We start from the raw sequence: 17,716 nt of genomic DNA, 5'->3' as shown, positions 1-17,716 counted from the left end.
CGGACAATCTCTTTCGAAGTATCAGGGTTTCATACGGAGACTCGTCTGTTACAAAGGGTTTTCATTTTTTTGAACTTATTTGAAGTCCAGAGTTTTTCTGTGTTCAAAATGCACCATTCAAAGCCACATCATCAATTTTCAACCCTTTCTGACTTCATTTGTTATTTTTCATGCATTTACTGATTATTTTGAGCTATAAGACCCTGAAATTGAAAAGCATTTCAAATGAACTCTGAAAAGGTTAAAAGTTGGCATGGTATCATCATTTCATCCACATAGCATGTGCAAGAAAGTAGAGAGGATTATGGCAAAAACTGGATGCACTTTGTGTACAAAACGGACAATCTCTTTCGAAGTGTATTAGGGTTTCATACGGAAACTCGTCTGTTACAAAGGGATTTCATTTTTTTGAACTTACTTGAACTCCATAGTTTTTCTGTGTTCAAAAAGCACCATTCAAAGCCACATAATCAAGTTTCAACCCTTTCTGACTTCATTTGTTATTTTTCATGCATTTACTGATTATTTTGAGCTATAAGACCCTGAAATTGAAGGCATAGCTCTCATGAATAGATAAGTGACCAAATTAATAGAAGTTCATCATCACATTAAAACCAAAGTACACACATAGTTCTCATCGAACAACATACATATAGCTCTCCAGAGCATCTAATTAAACCATACATTGAAATTATGTAAAACATTTCAATGCAACAACAAATGCGATCATAATCGCAACCAAGGTAACAATTGATCCAACTGCATAATGATACCAAGCCTCGGTATGAATGGCATATTTTCTAATCTTTCTAATCTTCAACCGCATTGCATCCATCTTGATCTTGTGATCATCGATGACATCCGCAACATGCAACTCCAATATCATCTTCTCCTCCTCAATTTTTTTTATTTTTTCTTCAAGTAATTGTTCTCTTCTTCAACTAAATTTAACCTCTCGACAATAGGGTCGGTTGGAATTTCCGGTTCAACCACCTCCTAGATAAATAAAATCTATGTCACGTTGGTCGGCATAATTGTCATAAACAATAAATGAACCAAATAGTTGTAAAAAGATAATATATACGACATCCAAATCATAGACAGGACGAGGGCCGACGGGGGTGGATACCAAAACCATCACACTATATAATAAGAAGGAATAATAAAATTAAGAAAATTAGACAAGTATCTATTTGAAGTAAGAATTTTTTTCTTTCAGAAATAAGATAAGAACAAGAGACTCACCATAGTGGTGCCGGCGACGAGATCGGCGCGGGCGATCGACGGCGGTGAAGACGGGGACGGGACGTGACAGACCACTAAACCTAGACAAATCTCGGGGAAAATGGAGCTCGGAGGTCAAGTTTCGAGAGGAGAAAGATTAACTAGTGTGGCTCAGACATTTCATCGAACACCTTTTGTGCATAGGTGGTGAGCTAGAGCACCCAAATGCCCTTTCCTCGCCGGCCAGAAAAAACATAGCACCATGGAGTGCTCTGCCAAGGAGATGGGGTATATATACACAGCTCATTTGTCCCTGTTCGTGGTTGGAACCGGGACCAATGGTTGTGGGCCAGGAGCGAGGCCCATTGGTCCCGGTTCGTTCCTAGAACCGGTACAAATGGGTCACCACGAACCGGGACCAATGCCCACGAGGCCACGGCCGGCCCCCTGGGCTAACGAGCCGGGACGAATGCCCCCATGGGTCCCGGTTCGTGACTGAACCGGGACTAATGGGCTTGCCCTGCCCGAACCAAAGCCCTTTTTTCTACTAGTGTGTCCATATTAATTTAGGGCACATAAATAAGTTAACTATCTGCTACTGCTATTGGAATATGACGCATTTGGCATATGCATTCAATATGGCTTGTTTTCTTGCTTGGGTAGACGATTCCTTGCTTTCCCTGCCTAGACATCCAGTTATACCAAGGCGAGGCGTTTGGCCATCGCCTAGCGCCTAAGCATGCCTAAGCTCCTCCTAGGTACTGCCTTTTCCAATAGAGGCTGATAATGAACTATCATTGGCTCTTCAAGATGCCATACATTATAACAGGCTTTCAGGTACCTCTTTGGATCCCCAATGACCTCCTTGTTGGGGATCGTAGCAGAAATTTAAAATTTTCTACGCATCACCAAGATCAATCTATGGAGTCATCTAGCAACGAGAGAGAGAGAGAGAGAGAGAGGAGTGCATCTACATACCCTTGTAGATCGCGAGTGGAAGCGTTCAAGAGAACGGGGTTGATGGAGTCGTACTCGTCGTGATCCAAATCACCGATGACCGAGTGCCGAACGGACGGCACCTCCGCGTTCAACACACGTACGGTTGGGAAGACGTATCCTCCTTCTTGATCCAGCAAGGGGGAAGGAGAGGTTGATGGAGATCCAGCAGCACGACGGCGTGGTGGTGGAAGCAGCGCCGATCTCGCCAGGGCTTCGCCAAGCACTACGAGAGGGAGAGGTGTCACGGGAGGGAGAGGGAGGCGCCAGGGGCTAGGGTGCGGCTGCCCTCCCTCCCCCCCCACTATATATAGGGGCCAAGGGGGGGCGCCGGCCCCTCTAGATCCCATCTAGATGGGGGGGCGGCGGCCAAGGGGGGTGGCTTGCCCCCTTAAGCCAAGTGGGGCGCCCCCCCACCCCCCAGGGTTTCCAACCCTAGGCGCAGGGGAGGCCCAAGGGGGGCGCACCAGCCCACCAGGGGCTGGTTCCCCTCCCACTTCAGCCCATGGGGCCCTCCAGGATAGGTGGCCCCACCCGGTGGACCACCGGGACCTTCCGGTGGTCCCGGTACAATACCGATTACCCCCGAAACTTTCCCGATGGCCGAAACTTGACTTCCTATATATAAATCTTTACCTCCAGACCATTTCGGAACTCCTCGTGATGTCCGGGATATCATCCGGGACTACGAACAACTTTTGGGTTACCACATACTAGTATCTCTACAACCCTAGCGTCACGGAACCTTAAGTGTGTAGACCCTACGGGTTCGGGAGATACGCAGACATGACCGAGACGACTCTCCGGTCAATAACCAGCAGCGGGATCTGGATACCCATGTTGGCTCCCACATGATCCTCGATGATCTCATCGGATGAACCACGATGTCGAGGATTCAATCAATCCCGTATACAATTCCCTTTGTCAATCGGTACGTTACTTGCCCGAGACTCGATAGTCGGTATCCCAATACCTCGTTCAATCTCGTTACCGGCAAGTCACTTTACTCGTATCGTAATGCATGATCCCTGATCAACCACTTGGTCACATTGAGCTCATTATGATGATGCATTACCGAGTGGGCCCAGAGATACCTCTCCGTCATACGAAGTGACAAATCTCAGTCTCGATTCGTGCCAACCCAGCAGACACTTTCGGAGATACCCATAGTGCACCTTTATAGCCACCCAGTTACATTGTGACGTTTGGCACACCCAAAGCACTCCTACGGTATCCGGGAGTTGCACAATCTCATGGTCTAAGGAAATGATGCTTGACATTTGGAAAAGCTCTAGCAAACGAACTACACGATCTTGTGCTATGCTTAGGATTGGGTCTTGTCCATCACATCATTCTCCTAATGATGTGATCCCGTTATCAATGACATCCAATGTCCATAGTCAGGAAACCATGACTATCTGTTGATCAACGAGCTAGTCAACTAGAGGCTCACTAGGGACGTGTTGTGGTCTATGTATTCACACATGTATTACGATTTCCGGATAACACAATTATAGCATGAAAAATAGACAATTATCATGAACAAAGAAATATAATGATAACCATTTTATTATTGCCTCTAGGGCATATTTCCAACAGTCTCCCACTTGCACTAGAGTCAGTAATCTAGTTACATTGTGATGAATCGAACACCCATAGAGTTCTGGTGTTGATCATGTTTTGCTCTAGGGAGAGGTTTAGTCAACGGATCTGCCACATTCAGGTCCGTATGTAGTTTATAGATATCTATGTCTCCATTTTGAACACTTTCACGAATGGAGTTGAAGCGACGCTTGGTATGCCTGGTCTTCCTGTGAAACCTGGGCTCCTTGGCAAGGGCAATAGCTCCAGTGTTGTCACAGAAGAGAGTCATCGGGCCCGACGCATTTGGAATGACTCCTAGGTCGGTAATGAACTCCTTCACCCAGATTGCTTCTTGTGCTGCCTCCGAGGCTGCCATGTACTCCGCTTCACATGTAGATCCCGCCATAACGCTTTGCTTGCAACTGCACCAGCTTACAGCCCCACCGTTCAAAATATACATGTATCCGGTTTGTGACTTAGAGTCATCCAGATCTGTGTCGAAGCTAGCATCGATGTAACCCTTTACGATGAGCTCTTCGTCACCTCCATAAACGAGAAATATATCCTTAGTCCTCTTCAGGTACTTCAGGATATTCTTGACCGATGTCCAGTGTTCCATGCCGGGATTACTTTTGTACCTTCCTACAAAACTTACGGCAAGGTTTACATCAGGTCTGGTACACAGCATGGCATACATAATAGACCCTATAGCCGAGGCATAGGGGACGACACTCATCTTTTCTCTATCTTCTGCCGTGGTCGGGAATTGAGCCGTGCTCAATCGCACACCTTGCAATACAGGCAAGAACCCCTTCTTGGACTAATCCATATTGAATTTCTTCAATATCTTATCAAGGTACGTACTTTGTGAAAGACCAATGAGGCGTCTCGATCTATCTCTATAGATCTTGATGCCTAATATATAAGCAGCTTCTCCAAGGTCCTTCATTGAAAAACACTTGTTCAAGTAGGCCTTTATGCTTTCCAAGAATTCTATATCATTTCCCATCAATAGTATGTCATCCACATATAATATGAGAAATGCTACAGAGCTCCCACTCACTTTCTTGTAAACACAGGCTTCTCCATAAGTCTGTGTAAACCCAAACGCTTTGATCATCTCATCAAATCGAATGTTCCAACTCCGAGATGCTTGCACCAGCCCATAGATTGAGCGTTGGAGCTTGCACACCTTGTTAGCATTCTTAGGATCGACAAAACCTTCCGGCTGCATCATATACAATTCTTCCTTAAGAAAGCCGTTAAGGAATTCCGTTTTGGCGTCCATTTGCCATATCTCATAATCATAGAATGCGGCAATTGCTAACATGATTCGGACGGATTTTAGCTTCGCTACAGGTGAGAAAGTCTCATCGTAGTCAACCCCTTGAACTTGTCGATAACCCTTAGCGACAAGTCAAGCCTTATAGATGGTCACATTACCATCCGTGTCTGTCTTCTTCTTAAAGATCCATTTATTTTCTATGGCTCGCCGATCATCGGGCAAGTCAGTCAAAGTACATACTTCATTTTCATGCATGGATCCTATCTCGGATTTCATGGCTTCTAGCCATTTGTCGGAATCTGGGCCCGCCATCGCTTCTTCATAATTCAAAGGTTCACCGTTGTCTAACAACATGATCTCCGGGGTTGCCGTACCACTCTGGTGCGGAACGTGTCCTTGTGGACCTACGAAGTTCAGTAGGAGCTTGATCCGAAGTACCTTGATCATCATCATTAACTTCCTCTCTAGTCGGTGCAGGCACCACAGGAACATCTTCCTGAGCTACGCTACTTTCCGTTTCAAGAGGCAGTACTTCATCAAGCTCTACTTTCCTCCCACTTGCTTCTTTCGAGAGAAACTCTTTCTCCAGAAAGGACCCATTCTTGGCAACAAAGATCTTGCCTTCGGATCTGAGGTAGAAGGTATACCCAATGGTTTCCTTAGGGTATCCTATGAAGATGCATTTTTCCGACTTGGGTTCGAGCTTTTCAGGTTGAAGTTTCTTGACATAAGCATCACATCCCCAAACTTTTAGAAACGACAGCTTAGGTTTCTTCTCAAACCATAATTCATACGGTGTCGTCTCAACGGATTTCGACGGAGCCCTATTTAAAGTGAATGCGGCAGTCTCTAAAGCATAGCCCCAAAATGAGAGCGGTAGATCGGTAAGAGACATCATAGATCGCACCATATCCAGTAGAGTGCGGTTACGACGTTTGGGCACACCATTTCTCTGAGGTGTTCCAGGCGGCGTGAGTTGTGAAACTATTCCACATTTCCTTAAGTTTGTGCCAAATTCGTGACTCAAATATTCCCCTCCACGATCTGATCGTAAGAACTTTATTTTCCTGTCACGTTGATTCTCAACCTCACTCTGAAATTCCTTGAACTTTTCAAAAGTCTCAGACTTGTGTTTCATTAAGTAGACATACCCATATCTACTCAAGTCATCAGTGAGAGTGAGAACATAACGATAGCCACCGCGAGCCTCAACACTCATTGGACCGCACACATCAGTATGTATGATTTCCAATAAGTTGGTTGCTCGCTCCATTGTTCCGGAGAACGGAGTCTTGGTCATCTTACCCATGAGGCATGGTTCGCATGTGTCAAACGATTCGTAATCAAGAGACTCCAAAAGTCCATCTGCATGGAGCTTCTTCATGTGTTTGACACCTATGTGACCAAGGCGGCAGTGCCACAAGTATGTGGGACTATCATTATCAACCTTACAACTTTTGGTATTCACACTATGAATATGTGTAACATTACACTCGAGATTCATTAAGAATAAACCATTCACCAGCGGGGCATGACCATAAAACATATCTCTCATATAAATAGAACAACCATTATTCTCGGATTTAAATGAGTAGCCATCTCGAATTAAACGAGATCCTGATACAATGTTCATGCTCAAAGCTGGCACTAAATAACAATTATTGAGGTTTAAAACTAATCCCGTAGGTAAATGTAGAGGCAGCGTGCCGACGTCGATCACATCGACCTTGGAACCATTCCCGACGCGCATCGTCACCTCGTCCTTCGCTAGTCTCCGCTTATTCCGCAGCTCCTGCTTTGAGTTACAAATATGAGCAACCACACCGGTATCAAATACCCAGGAGCTACTATGAGTGCTGGTAAGGTACACATCAATAAGATGTATATCACATATACCTTTGGTGTTGCCGGCCTTCTTGTCCGCTAAGTACTTGGGGCAGTTCCGCTTCCAGTGACCACTTCCCTTGCAATAAAAGCACTCAGTCTCAGGCTTGGGTCCATTCTTTGGCTTCTTCCCGGCAACTAGCTTACCAGGCGCGGCAACTCCCTTGCCGTCCTTCTTGAAGTTCTTCTTACCCTTGCCTTTCTTAAACTTAGTGGTTTTATTCACCACCAACACTTGATGTTCCTTTTTGATCTCCACCTCCGCTGATTTCAGCATTGAATATACCTCAGGAATGGTCTTTTCCATCCCCTACATATTGAAGTTCATCACAAAGCTCTTGTAGCTTGGTGGAAGCGACTGAAGGATCCCGTCAATGACCGCGTCATCCGAGAGATTAACTCTCAGCTGAGTCAAACGGTTGTGCAACCCAAACATTTTGAGTATGTGCTCACTGACAGAACTATTTTCCTCCCTCTTACAACTGAAGAACTTGTCGGAGACTTCATATCTCTTGACCCGAGCATGAGCTTGGAAAACCATTTTAAGCTCTTCAAACATCTCATATGCTCCGTGTTGCTCAAAACGCTTTTGGAGCCCCGGTTCTAAGCTGTAAAGCATGCCGCACTGAACGAGGGAGTAATCATCAGCATGAGACTGCCAAGCGTTCATAATGTCTTGGTTCTCTGGGATGGGTGCTTCACCTAGCGGTGCTTCTAGGACATAATCTTTCTTGGCAGCTATGAGGATGATCCTCAGGTTCCGGACCCAGTCCGTATAGTTGCTGCCATCATCTTTCAGCTTGGTTTTCTCTAGGAACGCGTTGAAGTTGAGGGCAACATTAGCGTGGGCCATTTGATCTACAAGACATATTGTAAAGAATTTAGACTAAGTTCATGATAATTAAGTTCATCTAATCAAATTATTCAATGAACTCCCACTCAGACAGACATCCCTCTAGTCATCTAAGTGAAACATGATCCGAGTCAACTAGGCCGTGTCCGATCATCACGTGAGACGGACTAGTCAAAGTCGGTGAACATCTTCATGTTGATCGTATCTTCTATACGACTCATGCTCGACCTTTCGGTCTTCCGTGTTCCGAGGCCATGTCTGTACATGCTAGGCTCGTCAAGTCAACCTAAGTGTATTGCGTGTGTAAATCTGGCTTACACCCATTGTATTCGAACGTTAGAATCTATCACACCCGATCATCATGTGGTTGCTTGTCCTCAAGCAATTCAGTTGACAAACTGAAAGAGAAAAAGAAAAACTTTTACAAACTATGTTTGCTCTTGTTGTTGTAAACATGAAAAGTCAGCATTCAAGTTTCAGCAATTATTATGAACTAAGCATTCTCACAAAAAACGTAGGTCTCACAATTACACATATCAATAGCATAATCAGCTAGCGAGCCATAATAGCAAAACTCGGATGACAACACTTTCTCAAAATAATCATAACATGGTATAACAAAATGGTATCTCACTAGGCCTTTCTGAGACCGCAAAACATAAATGCAGAGCACCTTTAAAGATCAAGGACTGACTAAACATTGTAATTCATGGTAAAAGAGATCCAGTCAAGTCATACCCGAAATAAACCAATAATAATGAATGCAAACGACAATGTGCTCTCCAGCGGGTGCTTTTTAATAAGAAGGGTGATGACTCAACATAAAAGTAAATAGATAGGCCCTTCGCAGAGGGAAGCAGGGATTTGTAGAGGTGCCAGAGCTCGGTTTTGAAATAGAGATAAATTATATTTTGAGCGGCATACTTTCATTGTCAACATAACAACTAAAATACGACGATATCTTCCATGCTAAATAGATTATAGGCGGTTCCCAAACAGAATGGTAAAGTTTATACTCCCCTTCCTCCACAAGCATCAATCCATGGCTTGCTCGAAACAACGATTGCCTCCAACATTCAACAGGTCCCAAGGGGAGTTTTGTTTGCAGTTATTTTGATTTAATTTGCACGAAGCATGGGACTGGGCATCCCGGATACCAGCCTTTTTCTCGTGTATGAGGAGCGGAGTCCACTCCTCTTGAGAATAACCCGCCTAACACGAAAGATAAGGGAAGCTCTAGTTGACATATGAGCTATTCGAGCATGCAAAATAGAATGTTTATTTGAAGGTTTAGAGTTTGGCACATACAAATTTACTTGGAACGGCAGGTAAATACCGCATATAGGTAGGTATAGTGGACTCATATGGAATAACTTTGGGGTTTAAGGAGTTTGGATGCACAAGCAGTATTCCTGCTTAGTACAGGTGAAGGCTAGCAAAAGGCTAGGAAGCGACCAACTGAGATAGCGACAACAGTCGTAAACATGCATTAAAATTAATTCACACCGACTACAAGCATGAGTAGGATATAATCCAACCATGAACATAAATGTCATGAGGGCTATGTTGATTGGATTCAACTACATGCGTGAACATGTGCCAAGTCTAGTCACTTAATTCATTTCAAGGAGGATACCATCCCATCATACCACATCATAACCATTCTAATAGCATGTTGGCACGCAAGGTAAACCATTATAACTCATAGCTAATCAAGCATGGCACAAGCAACTATAATCTCCAAATGTCATTGCAAATATGTTTACTTCATAATAGCTGAATCAAGAACGATGAATCATCATATTTACAAAAACAAGAGAGGTCGAGTTCATACCAGCTTTTCTCCCCTCAATAAGTCCATCATATATCATCATTATTGCCTTTCACTTGCACGACCGAACGATGTGGATAATAATAAGAGTGCACGTGCATTGGACTAAACTGGAATCTGCAAGCATTCAACTCAAGAGAGAAGACAAGTAATATGGGCTCTCAGTTTAAATAATCAATCATGCATATAAGAGCCACTAAGCATTTTCAATATAGTCTTCTCGACCCCCAAAAAAGATACGAAACAAAAACTATTTACACGGGAAAGATTCCAACAAGCAAAAGAAGAACGGGAAATATTTTTGGGTTTTCTTTTTAATTACTACAACAAAGAAATAAACTACTACTAATTTTTTTCTTAAGGTTTATTAAACACACAAGAAGAAAGCAGGAAAAAGAAAATAAACTAGCATGGATATTACAGTGAAAGAGTATGAACACCGACATCTAGCAATGAGTGTGTGTGAACATGAATGTAATGTCGATGGGAAATACGTACTCCCCCAAGCTTAGGCTTTTCGCCTAAGTTGGTCTATTGCCAGGGATAGCATGGCTGAACCCGTAGGTGAAGCTGGGGTCATACTGTGATGCAGCGGCTATCGCCTCCTGAGCTGCAGCGTGGCGTCGAGCAGCCTCCACTCTCCTCTCATACTCATCTGCCTCCTCTCTGGTAATAATATATCTCCCTTTTGCCTGAAAATCAAAGAAGGCAGGAGCAGGAAGAGCAATATGGACTATGTGACGTTTGTTAAAGATTAGTCGATACTGGAGAGGGGGCTCTGTCCTCTCAACAAACCGGTTTGAAACCATAGAATCAAAATCTAAATAAGAAGGGGGTAACTCCGTATCACCCTCACGAATGTCTATATCAAGAAAATTAGCTAAGCGGGTTGCATAAATTCCGCCAAAGAAGTCACCGCTATGTCTATTCTGATGCAACCTGCGAGCTACAATGGCTCCCATATGATAAGATTGGTCTCCTAACATAGCACTCCTGAGAATGCTGAGGTCAGGGACACACATGTGACATGCTTCATCTTTAGCATTTATGCATCTACCTATAAAGAGAGCAAAATAATGTATAGCAGGAAAGTGAATGCTCCCTATAGTGGCTTGTGTTATATCTCTAGATTCCCCCACAGTTATTCTAGCAAGAAAGTCTCTATATTCGGATTTAGGGGGATCCCTGACATTACCCCAAGATGGAAGTTTGCAAGCAGAAGTAAAATCCTCTAAGTCCATGGTATAACATTTATCATAAAGGTGAAACATGACTAAAGGAGAATTACGCGAAGATGAAAACTCAAACCTCCTCACAAATGAACTTGTGAGATCATGATACTGGGGGCATTTGTCAGCTTCAAAGTCCTCAAGACCGGCGTTACTCAAATATGCACTAAATTCTTCTTTGATTCCCACTTGATTCACAAAATTTTCCGAAGGCCATTCACAGGGCCTCACAAGAGCGTCTCTTGGTGGTTCCTCGTCAGCATCACATATTGCAAGTCTGGGACCTTGCTTCCTTGAAGAACCACCTTGGAACATCTTCCTAAACATATTGTTTTCTCTGAAAACTAATTCTGAAATTTTTAGTAACTTCAAATAAAAGTGAACCAACTTCAATAAAATTGATAGTAACAACTCCCACAAGTGCCTAGAGCCTATATAGAGCATTAGAACTACTTGGAACCATATAAATTTGACATGCAAGCTCAAGAACATGGTCACCTATGCAGCACAAATTTGCAATGAATAAATCACTAGAACAAAAACTAATTGGACCAACGGAGGAGTCACATACCAAGGAACAATCTCCCCAATCAGTTTTGCGAGAGGTGCTTTGAGCAAGGAGATCGAAAATCACAGCAACGGGGGCTGGAACTCGTGCTTGAGTTGGTTTTTCGTGTTTGTGTGAGACAGAGCAAGAAGATGGGTGCAGGAATAAGTGGAGGAGGGCCACCATGGGCCCACGAGGCAGGGGGCGCGCCCAGGGGGGTAGGCGCGCCCTCCACCCTCGTGGCCAGGTGGCAGCTCCCCCCGTGGTGATTTTTGCACAGTAAATTCTTAAATATTCCCGAAAAAATCATATTAAATTGGCATGGCGTTCTGAGGACTTCTATTTTTGCGATATTTTTATATTGAGCAGATAAGTCAGGAGACAGATAGAAAAATACTATTTTACTTTATTTCTACTAGATATTTTTATATTGAGCGGATAAGTTGTGCTTCTAGTTTCATCCATCTCGTGATCATCAAAATGAATCCACTAACAAGGTTGATCAAGTCTTGTTACCGAGCTCATTCCGATTAATGCGGAACCGGAGAAATTTCGAATAGCACTAAGTTACCTCAACGGGGATATGAAAATCCCCAACATTGAGTATATCATACTTTTTCTTGACAGTAGGGAGAGGAAATTCAAAACCTCCAAATATAATCGATGGAATTTTTCCAATAGAGTTGATACTATAAACTTGAGGTTGTTTCCTCGGAAAGTGTACCGTGTGCTCATTGCCATTAACGTGAAAAGTGACATTTCCTTTGTTGCAATAAATAACAGCCCCTGCAGTATTAAGGAAAGGTCTTCCAGAAATAATAGACATACTATCATCCTCAGGAATATCAAGAATAACAAACTCCGTTAAAATAGAAACGTTTGCAACCACAACAGGCACATCCTCACAAATACCGACAGGTATAGCAGTTGATTTATCAGCCATTTGCAAAGATATTTCAGTAGGTGTCAACTTATTGAAGTCAAGTCTACGATATAAAGAGAGAGGCATAACACTAACACCGGCTCCAAGATCACATAAAGCAGTTTTAACATAATTTCTCTTAATGGAGCATGGTATAGTAGGTACTCCGGGATCTCCAAGTTTCTTTGGTACTCAACCCTTAAAAGTATAATTAGCAAGCATGGTGGAAATTTCAGCTTCAAGTATCTTTCTTTTATTAGTAATAATATCCTTCATATACTTAGAGTAAGGATTTGTTTTGAGCACGTCCGTTAATCGCATACACAAAAAGATAGGTCTAATCATTTGAGCAAAGCGCTCAAAATCCTCATCATCCTTTTTCTTGGATGGTTTCGGGGGAAAAGGCATGTGTTTTTGGACCCATGGTTCCCTTTCCTTACCATGTTTCCTAGCAACGAAGTCTCTTTTATCATAGCGTTGATTCCTTGATTGTGGGTTATCAAGATCAACAGCAGGTTCAACTTCTACATCATTATCATTACTAGGTTGAGCACCAACGTGAACATTATCATTAACATTATCACTAGGTTCATGCTCATCACCTGATTGTGTTTCAGCATCAGAAATAGAAATATCATTTGGATTCTCAGGTGGCTTAGTGATAGGTTCACTAGAAGTTTGCAAAGTCCTATCATTTTTCTTTTTCTTCCTCTTAGAAGAACTAGGTACATCCATATCATTTCTCTGAGAATCTTGCTCGATTCTCTTAGGGTGGCCTTCAGGATACAAAGGTTCCTGAGTCATTCTACCAGTTCTAGTAGCCACTCTAATAGCATAATCATGTTTCTTACTATTCATTTCATCAAGCACTTCTTTCTGAGCTTTAAGTACTTGTTCTACTTGAGTGGTAACCATAGAAGCATGCTTGCTAACAAGTTTAAGTTCACCTCTAATATCAGCCATATAATCACCCAAGCGTTTAATCATAAAAGTATTCTGTTTTAATTGTCTACCAAAATAAGCATTAAAGTCATCTTGCTTAAACATAAAGTCATCAAACTCATCCAAGCACTGACTAGCAATTTTAGTTGGAGGGACTTCAGCTTTATCATATCTATAGAGAGAATTTACCTTCACTACCTATGTCGGGATGTCGGGAGGTTCTTCATTAAATAAGTAATTGAGATCATATACTTCTTCAACAGGCGGTAAATTAAGACCATGTATTTCTTCAATAGGAGGTAAATTCTTAACATCTTCAGTTTTAATACCTTTTTCTTTCATAGATTTCTTTGCCTCTTGCATATCTTCAGGACTGAGAAACAAAACACCTCTCTTCTTCGGAGTTGGTTTAGGAATAGGCTCAGGAGGTAGCTCGGGAGGTGCCCAATTATTTTCATTAGCCAACATATTATTCAATAGAATTTCAGCGTCATCCGGTGTTCTTTCCCTGAAAAGAGAACCAGCACAACTATCCAGGTAATCTCTGGAAGCATCAGTTAGTCCATTATAAAAGATATCAAATATTTCAGGTTTCTTAAGAGGATGATCAGGCAAAGCATTAAGTAACTTGAGAAGCCTCCCCCAAGCTTGTGGGAGACTCTCTTCTTCAATTTGCACAAAATTGTATATTTCCCTCAAAGCAGCTTATTTCTTATGAGCAGGGAAATATTTAGCAGAGAAGTAATAAATCATATCCTGGGGACTTTGCACACAACTAGGATCAAGAGAATTGTACCATATCTTAGCATCACCCTTTAACGAGAACGGAAATATCTTAAGTAATTAAAGGTAGCGCGATCTCTCATTATTAGTAAACAGGGCAGCTATATCATTTAACTTAGTAAGATGTGCCACAACAGTTTCAGATTCATAGCCATAAAAAGGATCAGATTCAACCAAAGTAATTATATCTGGATCAATAGAAAAATCATAATAATCCTTATCAGGAACACAAATAGGTGAAGTAGCAAAGGCAGGGTCGGGTCTCATTCTATCTCTAAGAGATTCTTTACTCCATTTAATTAGCAACCTCTTAAGTTCATATCTATCCTGGCAAGCAAAAATAGCGGCAGAAGATTCTGCATCAAAAAGATAACCTTCAGGAATAGCAGGCATAGGTTCATCGTCACTAACATCATTGTGTTCAGGTTCAATAATTTCTCTTTCTCTAGACCTAGCAATTTGCTCATCAAGATATTCACCAAGTGGCACAGTAGTATCAAGCATAGAAGTAGTTTCATCATAAGTATCATGCATAGCAGAAGTGGCATCATCAATAACATGCGACATATCAGAATCAATAGCAGTAGTAGGTTTAGGTGTCGCAAACTTACTCATAACAGAAGGAGAATCTAGTGCAAGGCTAGATGGCAGTCCCTTACCTCCCCTCGTAGTTGAGGGCAAAATAGTAGTTCGATCATCTTTCAAATTCTTCATAGTGTCCAGCAGATATAAATCCCAAGTGACTCAAAGAATAGAGCTATGCTCCCCGGCAACGGCGCCAGAAAATAGTCTTGATGACCCACAAGTATAGGGGATCGCAACAGTTTTCGAGGGTAGAGTATTCAACCCAAATTTGTTGACTCGACACAAGGGGAGCCAAAGAATATTCTCAAGTATTAGCAGCTGAGTTGTCAATTCAACCACACCTGGATACTTAGTATCTGCAGCAAAGTGTTATTAGCAAAGTAATATGATAGTGGTGGTAACGGTAACAAAAGTAAAGACAGCAAAAGTAATGTTTTTGGTATTTTTGTAGTGATTGTAACAGTAGCAACGGAAAAGTAAATAAGTGTAAACCAGTATATGGAAAACTCGTCGGCACCGGATCAATGATGGATAATTATGCCGGATGTGGTTCATCTTGTAGCAGTCATAACATAGGGTGACACAGAACTAGCTCTAGTTCATCAATATATTGTAGGCTTGTATTCCGTATATAGTCATACGTGCTTATGGAAAAGAACTTGCATGACATCTTTTGTCCTACCCTCCCGTGGCAGCGGGGTCCTATTGGAAACTAAGGGATATTAAGGCCTCCTTTTAATAGAGAACCGGAACAAAGCATTAACACATAGTGAATACATGAACTCCTCAAACTATGGTCATCACCGGGAGTGGTCCCGATTATTGTCACTTCGAGGTTGCTGGATCATAACACATAGTAGGTGACTATATACTTGCAAGATAGGATCTAGAACACACATATATTCATGAAAACATAATAGGTTCATATCTGAAATCATGGCACTCGGGCCCTAGTGACAAGCATTAAGCATAGCAACGTCATAGCAACATCAATCTCAGAACATAATGGATACTAGGGATCAAACCCTAACAAAACTAACTCGATTACATGATAAATCTCATCCAACCCATCACCGTCCAGCAAGCCTACGATGGAATTACTCACGCACGGCGGTGAGCATCATGAAATTGGTGATGGAGGATGGTTGATGATGACGACGGCGACGAATCCCCCTCTCCGGAGCCCCGAACGGACTCCAGATCAGCCCTCCCGAGAGAGATTAGGGCTTGGCAGCGGCTCCGAATCGTAAAATGCGATGATTTCTTCTCTCTGATTTTTTTCTCCCCGAAAGCCAATATATGGAGTTGGCGTCGGAGGGTCTCCAGGGGGCCCACGAGGTAGGGGGCGCGCCCAGGGGGGCGCCCCCCACCCTCGTGAGCAGGGTGTGGGCCCCATGGTCTTCATCTTTTGTGACGATTTTTCTTTATTTTTTCTAAGGTGTTCCATGGAGTTTCAGGACATTCCGAGAATCTTTATTTTCTGCACAAAAAACAACACCATGGCAGTTCTACTGAAAACAGCATCAATCCGGGTTAGTTCCTTTCAAATCATACAAGTTAGAGCCCCAAACAAGGGCAAAAGTGTTTGGAAAAGTAGATACGACGGAGACGTATCAGTGGTGCTTCGAAACAACGAACCTTTGCAACGTTGCACAGTTAGGGGGAACACTTTCTTGAAATTATTGTGAGGGATCATCTTATTTAAACTACCATCGTTCTAAGCAAATAAGATGTAAAACATGATAAACATCACATGCAATCAACTAGTGACATGATATGGCCAATATCATATTGCTCCTTTGATCTCCATCCTCGGGGCGCCATGATCATCTTCGTCACCGGCATGACACCATGATCTCCATCATCGTGTCTTCATGAAGTTGTCACGCCAACGATTACTTCTACTTCTATGGCTAACGTGTTTAGCAATAAAGTAAAGTAATTTACATGGCGTTATTCAATGACACGCTGGTCATACAAAAAATAAAGACAACTCCTATGGCTCCTGCCGGTTGTCATACTCATCGACATGCAAGTCGTGATTCCTATTACAAGAACATGATCAATCTCATACATCACATATATCATTCATCACATCTTTTGGCCATATCACATCACAAGGCACATGCTGCAAAAACAAGTTAGATGTCCTCTAATTGTTGTTGCATGTTTTTACGTGGCTTCTATAGGTTTCTAGCAAGAACGTTTCTTACCTACGTAAAAACACAACTTGATATGCCAATTTCTATTTAACCTTCATAAGGACCCTTTTCATCAAATCCGCTCCAACTAAAGTGGGAGACACAGACACCCGCTAGCCACCTTATGCAACTAGTGCATGTCAGTCGGTGGAACCTGTCTCACCTAAGCGTACGTGTAAGGTCGGTCCGGGCCGCTTCATCCCACGATGCCGCCGAAGCAAGATAAGACTAGTAGTGGCAAGAAATTGACAACATCTACGCCCACAACTGCTTTGTGTTCTACTCGTGCATAGTAACTACGCATAAACCTGGCACTGATACCACTGTTGGGGATCGTAGCAGAAATTTAAAATTTTCTACGCATCACCAAGATTAATCTATGGAGTCATCTAGCAACGAGAGAGAGAGGAGTGCATCTACATACCCTTGTAGATCGCGAGCGGAAGCATTCAAGAGAACGGAGTTGATGGAGTCGTACTCGTCGTGATCCAAATCACCGATGACCGAGTGCCGAACGGACGGCACCTCCACGTTCAACACACATACGGTTGGGAAGAAATCTCCTCCTTCTTGATCCAGCAAGGGGGAAGGAGAGGTTGATGGAGATCCAGCAGCACGTCGGCGTGGTGGTGGAAGTAGCGGCGATCTCGGCAGGGCTTCGCCAACGAGAGGGAGAGGTGTCACGGGAGGGAGAGCGAGGCGCCAGGGGCTAGGGTGCGGCTGCCCTCCCTCCCCCCCACTATATATAGGGGCCAAGGGGGGTGCACCGGCCCCTCTAGATCCCATCTATATGGGGGGCGGCGGCCAAGGGGGGTGGCTTGCCCCCCAAGCCAAGTGGGGCGCCCCCCCC

The sequence above is a fragment of the Triticum dicoccoides genome, chromosome 7B (assembly GCF_002162155.2).
Source record: "Triticum dicoccoides isolate Atlit2015 ecotype Zavitan chromosome 7B, WEW_v2.0, whole genome shotgun sequence".
NCBI lineage: Eukaryota > Viridiplantae > Streptophyta > Magnoliopsida > Poales > Poaceae > Triticum > Triticum dicoccoides.
This window is presented reverse-complemented; position numbering follows the sequence as displayed.